The sequence below is a fragment of the Coturnix japonica genome, chromosome 3 (genome assembly GCF_001577835.2).
Source record: "Coturnix japonica isolate 7356 chromosome 3, Coturnix japonica 2.1, whole genome shotgun sequence".
Classification (NCBI taxonomy): domain Eukaryota; kingdom Metazoa; phylum Chordata; class Aves; order Galliformes; family Phasianidae; genus Coturnix; species Coturnix japonica.
This window is the reverse complement of record NC_029518.1, coordinates 8,035,637-8,043,408: the sequence shown is the minus strand read 5'-3', so window position 1 is coordinate 8,043,408 and position 7,772 is coordinate 8,035,637. Positions and strand designations below refer to the sequence as shown.

General features: G+C 37.0%; 1 long non-coding RNA gene across 1 annotated transcript in view; it reads right to left on the bottom strand.

Annotated features, from left to right (window-relative positions):
• The window catches only part of LOC107310860, a 26,483-nt gene extending 22,027 nt beyond the window's left edge, over window positions 1-4,456 (bottom strand). The window contains exon 1 of the long non-coding RNA XR_004306691.1: window positions 4,165-4,456. This is a non-coding gene — a long non-coding RNA (uncharacterized LOC107310860). The remainder of the gene's footprint in view (window positions 1-4,164) is intronic.
• Between the last annotated feature and the right edge of the window lie 3,316 nt (window positions 4,457-7,772).

Below are 7,772 nucleotides of genomic sequence, written 5' to 3'. Positions count from 1 at the left end.
ATTCCATGTGTTCAAACATATCTCTGTGCAAGAAATATCTGTATTTTTGCTTGCTTTTAGCCTCCACTGTCAACTTCTTTTTTGAAAAGAAGTCTTTTTTTCAGCCTGTGGTGTTTATAGGCGTCAGTGGATAAAATAGAAGTGAGGCTCTGTTACACTAACTGGTTAAACTGTTAGTAAATTAAAACACTTCAAAAGAAAAAAAGAAAAAAAAAAAAAAGGTGAGAAAGAAGTCCATGCTGTCCATGCTGGGAGAGTAAGATGATGTTTCTGTGGTATCAACATCAACATCTTAGTAAGACAGAACTCTGCAGTCCATCCATTCAGGCTTACTAATGGTTTGACGATGATTAATTCTTTGAACATTAAGAACATCTAAGCATTTTTTTGAATAAGTCTAGGAATAAAATGGATTACAAATAGAATGTCTTAAATGACGCACACGCTGAATTTAAATTTCTTGGTTTAAGCAGAACAGGGAAAAAAAAAAAAAAAGAATTTGGTCTTCTTTCACCATAAAAAAAATTATTATTGCATCAATGTGTTGCATAGAAACACCAGTGCACTGACAGCGCCGGGATGAGAAACTCAGTTGCTTTCTTTTCTGTGAACAGCCCCGTACGACCACTGAAAGAATTAGCCGGGTGGCTGAGGCATCTTAGTAGCTATGAGAGAATTCAGGCTAATCTACATAATGTAAAGAAAGGAATAAATTAGATGAGTGAATCCAAAGCCTTCATGTCTTACGCTCAGAAAATTTGACTCATCTGTGCATACAACTCATGTCTGCAGAATAACAAACCCCTTTAGCCCCTTTGACACTGCTTAACATACCTTGTTTCTTCCTAACATATTCCTTGAAAACAAACTAACTTACTTTACAGCAGTGCCACAGTGTAAAACTTTCCAAACACATGACCTCAGAAGTGTTTTCACATAAAACATGAACAGCAATGTAAAGCTGATTTACACCAAAACTCAATGACTGAACAGAATATCCTGAATAAAAACCACACACACAAAACTCCAGATATGCACTACCAGGATCAGTCTATGGCATACAGAAATAACACGCTGACAGAATAGTTCCCTTAAACTCATTTCTTCCATCTCAAAGCTCTACTGTTTTGTTTTTTCTTTCCTGAGCAGCTCTTCCAGAGACTCAGTACATATGTATCTTCAGTAGAATTGGTTGAGGAATGTATTTGCTAATAGAGTAAAAACCTCAGATCATTTCATGGAGTTAACTTACTCTCACCATACCACCACTTCCTGAGCCTCTAATAACCTACCACTTCCCAGTAGATACCCATGATTATGCCACTTCAGTTCTTTCTTTATTTTCTCTTTCTCATCAATAACTTCATCCAAGCACCTCCTCCTCTACATATTGCTGCGTGCTGCTCTACTATAGAAGAATCACAGAAGACAGAAACTGGAAATCAGTTTCCAGGGTGGGGCTCAGGTTGAGAGGAGTAACATGAATCTGGCACAGTTCAAGAAAGCTCAATGATAGAGAGCTCCATAGAAAAGCATGAGAACAGCACTTGAACTTCCTTTTAAAATACGTTTTCATTTTACACATACTTTAGAGAGGCATTAAAGAAGCAACACTGAAGACCAAAAGACCTTTGGGCTGAGGAAAAAGGCTAGATAAAGAGGGTCATGCTAGATTTAGTTATGTTCAGCTCAAAGGACAATTCAGAGATGACAGGTCTTATCCACAATGATCATGCTGAGAGGGTCTGCCAGTTACAGAAGAACCAGAATCTTGAATTCTCATACAATTTCAGAAAAGACATTACAAACACTGGCAGCAAATAAAAGAATCTTCTCCACATTTGAAGTCTTAATAAGAACAAGATACCTTGTCTGAAAGCCTAGACGCCACATATATAGACAAATCCGTGTTCAATACAAAAATACAAAAATAACTGGATGAAAATCTATGTTATTCTACAAGCAGACAAGATTGCCTGACTTCATAGATTATATGCTTAGTTGTCTATTTTATGTTCTTAAATGACGTGAGGTTAATGGCAATGCCGTGACTGCTTACATGCCTGTTACATTCAGCAAATTCAGAATATTTCCAATAGGATTTAGTGGAACTTGGAAGAAAAGCAACTGAGTAAAGGGCTAGACTCACAGATCAGATGGAAAATAAAAACAGGATGCAGACCTGGGCTTACAGAAGATCTAAGAGGGCAATTTTCATCATTTTCATTCTTTCACTTGCCAAAACACTCAGAGAACTTTAGTGAGATGGAAAAACCTTAGCTAGTCAAGCGGAGTATTTCAGTGCTTCTTTTGTTATAAATGTCAATACATCAATCTATTCTTTAATGTGACCTAGCATTAAATAGTAAAGCATCTAAGCAAACTGTAGAATTATCACAGCCTCTGGACACAAAACAAATGAACAAAATAGGCACGCTATTAATAGCATCAATCAATCAGTCTTCATTACACTTGTTTCTCCTTTCAGTACATTTTATCCATTCTAATTTAGCTGCTCAGTTTTCCAAATGTCACTGTGATCTCACTCCAAGGGAGCAGCTGCCTGAGGTGGAGGCTGCCACCCAGCTTGGTGTGTTGCAGAACGATTAGTAAGGCTTTCCCAGAACAGACTTTGTGATAGGGCAGCTGAAGAACAGCAAGTTAGACCGAGTATTACTGACAACTCCAGTTAGAGAGGCTTTTTCTGTGCCTGCCTCTTTGCACAGTGCCGGTCTTCCTAACTGTACGAAAGACCTTATTTTATGGTGGTTTGTGATAGTAGTTGTAATTCATTTTAAAGACTTCTAGAGTGAGACAAACATTTTCAAGTCCTCACACCATGTTTTTGAGCTGTTCCAAATTATCAAATACTGAAAATATACATGATTAAAACCAGTGTCAATGACGAAGTGGGAAGTGCTTTGGTGACATTCACCTTTATATAAATAGACACATTTCTACAGTTCTCATAAAGTAGTGAAATACCACTGTATGAGACACTTACATAGCATAATAATATGGCTTATTTTTTAAACTTTTTTTTTTTTTTTTTTTTTTTTTTTTTAAGATAAAGTACAGAAAAAGTCCTTCAACATCTAAACTTACACTGTGGCTCCAAATCCATTCTTCAGAATGAGATGTATTCTGGGCCTAAATCTATAAAATTAAATAATCTGGGGAAAAGAATATTTTCACATTGCCTATTTGCTAGATGAACAAAAGAAAAATCAAGTTAAAAATCAATGATGCTTCCTACTCTCCTGAAAGATAACACACAGGCAGTATACTATTGTATAAAATGGTATTGTCAACTGAATGCGGGGCTCTAATGGCTTTCAGTCTTTGTCATATATCACACATCTTTGGAGTTAACAAAGCAGAACCAAGGTCCTGAAATGTAATGTTAAAAATCCTTCTGTCCCCTGCAGATACCTGCCTTGGAGAGACATACAAGGAGAAATAAATTTGGCATTGACATTAAGCCAGTTCTACTCAAGGCTGCATCCACTACACAGCACACCTTTGTATGCTTGGAGATTGCTGATGGAGGCTGGAAAATTAGAGGTGGTTTTATGGGAAACCCAAAGAAAACCCAAAAAAAAAAAAAAATATGTAAAGGCAGAAAGCAAGGAGTTCTCTGTTGCATATATATGATGCAATGATATATATATATACACACACCAAAGAACCATATAGCATTAATTAACCACTCTTTGGAATACACTAGTGAGAATCAGTACTATGCTACAGGAGTTGGTGTGGCATAAATTGAAAATATCCTCTCTGGTAAGGAAGAGGCTGCACAATGTGCAGATGTATTAATCTCCCACATGTAAGAAGAAAAATTCTATTTTGACCTCAGTTTCTACTGGCTTGAACAAAAAACTAAGATTAATGAAAGTTTTTTCTTGTTCTAAAATATAAGAACATTTCACTAGTACTTCAAGTGGACAAACGCATGTTCGTTGCTCATCATTTGACAATGAAAATGCAGATATTTTCCTTATCTACCACATTTCTGGTGAACAGATGGTATTTTTGTTTTTATTCTATAGATCAGAGATGTAGCAGAGGCCATATTTTCACTTCTATTTGCAACAGCGATACATTCAGCACTTGACATAATGAGGTAATGGAACTTACTTTGTTTCAGTCAGTACTCACCTGAACACCAGGAAACACTTCTACTGTGATGGTGACCAATTTGGCCAGAAATATCATGGAAGCTCCACCCTTGGAGACACTCAGAAGCCACCTCATCATGGTCCTGAGCAATCAGCACTCAGTGGCACCACCTGAACAGCAGCATGCAGCAGATAACATTCAGTATTTCCCTTCCAACTGGTTTATGATTCTGTTACTTGATAAAAAGGAAAATGAAAGCATGTCAAGATGAAAAACTAAGTGGTGATTTCGATACCTATCAGACAAATCCAGGGGAAAAAAAAAAAAAAAAAAAAAAAAAAGTAGAAGGCAGTAGAGTCTTGTACTGATGTGGTAACTACTTTCAAGACCTGTTCTGACTTGGCAAAGACTGGCTTCAGCTGGCTGCTCACCAGTACTTACTACCCTGGTAATTACAGGCCCGTCAATCTCAGTCCAGCATGTGGTGAAATTACAGAGAAGATTTTTCCTCGAGCTTCTGAAAAACACCTGGAAGACAACGAAATCACTGGTCACAGTCAACACAAGTTCAGGAGGGGAATGTACTGTTTAACCAATTCAGTCTCCTTTTATGACAAGGTTACCCACCTAGTTGGCTAAGAAAAGCTTGTTGATCTAATCTTTCCGGATTTCAACATAGCTTTTAATACTCTTTCTCCCAGAATCCTACTGGATAAAACATCCAACTAGACAAAAATATACAGGGTTTTAATAAATGAGATTGCAATCAGTCTGGTGTCCTGGTCGCTAGTGTGGCTCTGCAACAGGACCTGAGGGACCAGCACAGAGTTTCATCAGGGATGGTGAGGTCAGGTGTTTAAGAAGTGGGCAGTGGGCACAGAACAGGTTCTCCGGGGGAGTAAGCACAGCCTTGAGCTGCCAGAGCTCATGGGGAGCTTGGATGCTGCTCTCAGAAACAAAGTTTGGATTTCTGGTAGTGCTGCATGAAGCTCAGAGTTGAAATGTATGATCACTGTGCATCCCTTCCAGCTTGGGATATTCGGTTGCTAGGTAAACTCTAACTCCTAGAGCACTGGGAGAATACCATTGCTTTCTCACCATGGAACAGTCCAGTAAGATACTTTCCCTTTTGCAACAGAATAATTTGCTGGTTTTAAACAGCATAAAAAAGAACCTGTTCCATTCTGTTTCTAGATCCCAAACAAAGGTTTTTCCAGTTAGTCTGGCATTCCCTCTAAACAACAACTACATTTGATACATTGATCACTTGGCTTAAAGCATTTCTTAAAGCACAGTTGAATTTTACTTGCTTTTTACATGCTCTTTAGAAAGAAACAGCAGTGCTATATAATTAACAGGTTGCACATAACCTGAGACATACAATAATCTACATTTGGTTAGTGATGCAGGGGAAAAGAGCCAGAAGAAAACCCAGTCAAAACAGATTGCAAAATAACCAGAATTCTGCTTTATTTGGAATGCTGTAAGTCTTCCAACCCCAGTTTCTAACAGCAGAGCAGACCTGAGTGCAAGGTATATTCTGTTTTTTTTTTTTTATCTGACATGCCAAGTCAGGTTTCTATTTGTAAATAAAGTATTTTACACAAAGACGGTACCCCACCATGAACAGCAAGTACTTGTTTATGCTTTGAATTGAAAATAAGAAGTCAGATGGCAATTCAAATAAAGAGTCACTTCGACTACACTAGATTTTTTGGAATGAAAGAGCAAAAATATATGAAATAAAGAAGTTTCAAATAAGCATACTTACTCCGATGATCTTGATCTGATCTTGAGCTGCAACAGCCACTTCATACATCTTACAAAAATACTGAACAGAAAAGCCAACGGAGAAGTTCAACACAGATAAATGTGTCTTCCCTTCTTTTTGAGCAACTGCATTTCAGATCATTATTGCTGCCTATTTATATAAAGGTCACATCGCATTCAAACATATAGGGAACACTAGAAAGGAAGACAGACATTTTCCTATCAAACTAGGCAGATTTCTTAGCATGCACCTATACTACTGAGATTACTTGGAAGTTTCTGTAGATTGTAGAGTCATTCCCAGAATATCTGTGACTCCTCCCTGACTTTCCATCAAAGAAAACTTGATTATTATTTCAACATTAACCATCCCAACAACAGCAAATATTTGCTCCACAAAGTGCATGGATCTTGTCATATGTATGTATACATATTTCATATAGCATGAAGTGATAGACTGTAAGGATTCCCTCTTGGTTTCTTGTTTACTCCTGTACAAGATAATTTAGGTTACTAATTAAAAACAAAAGAATTGCAGATGTAAAGTACATTCACCACAAGCTAAGTGGGAATATGGCAGCTGATTTCTCAGCTGCAAAAACACTGTGGTAATATAAGATTTCACTATAAATTACATTCTTCAAAGACTCACAAAAACAAGTGTTTCACTTCACTAAGCAATAGTAATGTGGCAACTACACCATGCAAAGAATCTTAGCTCTGCCCAGCATAAGCTGCAATAGCTGCCTAAGATAAGTTAAACTGAATACCCAAATCAGAAGACCAAATTTACTCTTCTAAGCTGAAATTACATGGGAAGAAAAAAAAAAAAAAAAAGTGCACTGATGTAAAAATTACTGCATTAATGTTACTTAAGGTCAAGGGAAAGGATACATTTAATGAGTGTTTCAAACATGCATTCCCACCAGGTTATGACCCATTTTTCCAGCTTTTTGTAATAATTGGCTTGAAAAAAATTGAAAGATTGCCACAACTTCTTCAAACTTACCATAACGGTGCTGCACTATAGACATATCACTTGTATTTCCTGTTTATATTAAAAACATTGATTGCATGTGATATCTCTTTAAACTCATCTCTGAAAACTTCATTTTCTGTTTTTTGGAAGTTTTAATAGGAAAAAAAGTCTCAGTTACCTCTTCTCGTATTGCTTAAGAAAGAAAAACCAGTCTATAGCCCTCTTTATGAGTGTAAGATTAGGCCGCCCTTCTCAGCCACGTTCCTCTCTAGCAACCATGAAGACATGGATTACTTACAACTAATGCAGGGAGTGGATTCACAGCCAATTCACACTATCTACATAAAAGAGCTGAAATTTAAGAGCATTTCCTTTCTTCAGATGGTAAAAAAAAACACACAACTTTTACAGTTCCCACTTAGCTCCAGTTGTCACACACACAACATAACTTGACCTTTTCTAGAACCGCTGCAATTAACAAAGCCATATCATTTGGCGTTCATTCTGATCTTCTATACTATCTCAACAGACTTTAGAAAAAGACGAGCTGAATTCACCCAACTGATGAAGAAAACCTCTAGCTATGCAGCACTTCTTGCCAAAAAAAGCAATTTCTATGATAGAGTTTCTTTTCTTCGAAAAGTTCCTTTTGAGACGATTGTAATGAAGCAGAGTTCTTGTTAGTGCTATCATGTGGAAATGTTACTCAAACAGAAGCAAAACACAGCATCTAAAAATAAAGAGGATATTTTAATATCTACTCAGTAGTTAAATATTTTAAAACTTACAAGATGTCTATGTTGAGCTGTTTGTCCAACCCTTCACCCTTTTCCAAGAGAAACAAAGCAGAGAGAGATAAATCAAGATGTTTAGTTGCCTTCTAATCCAGCTTTTTCTT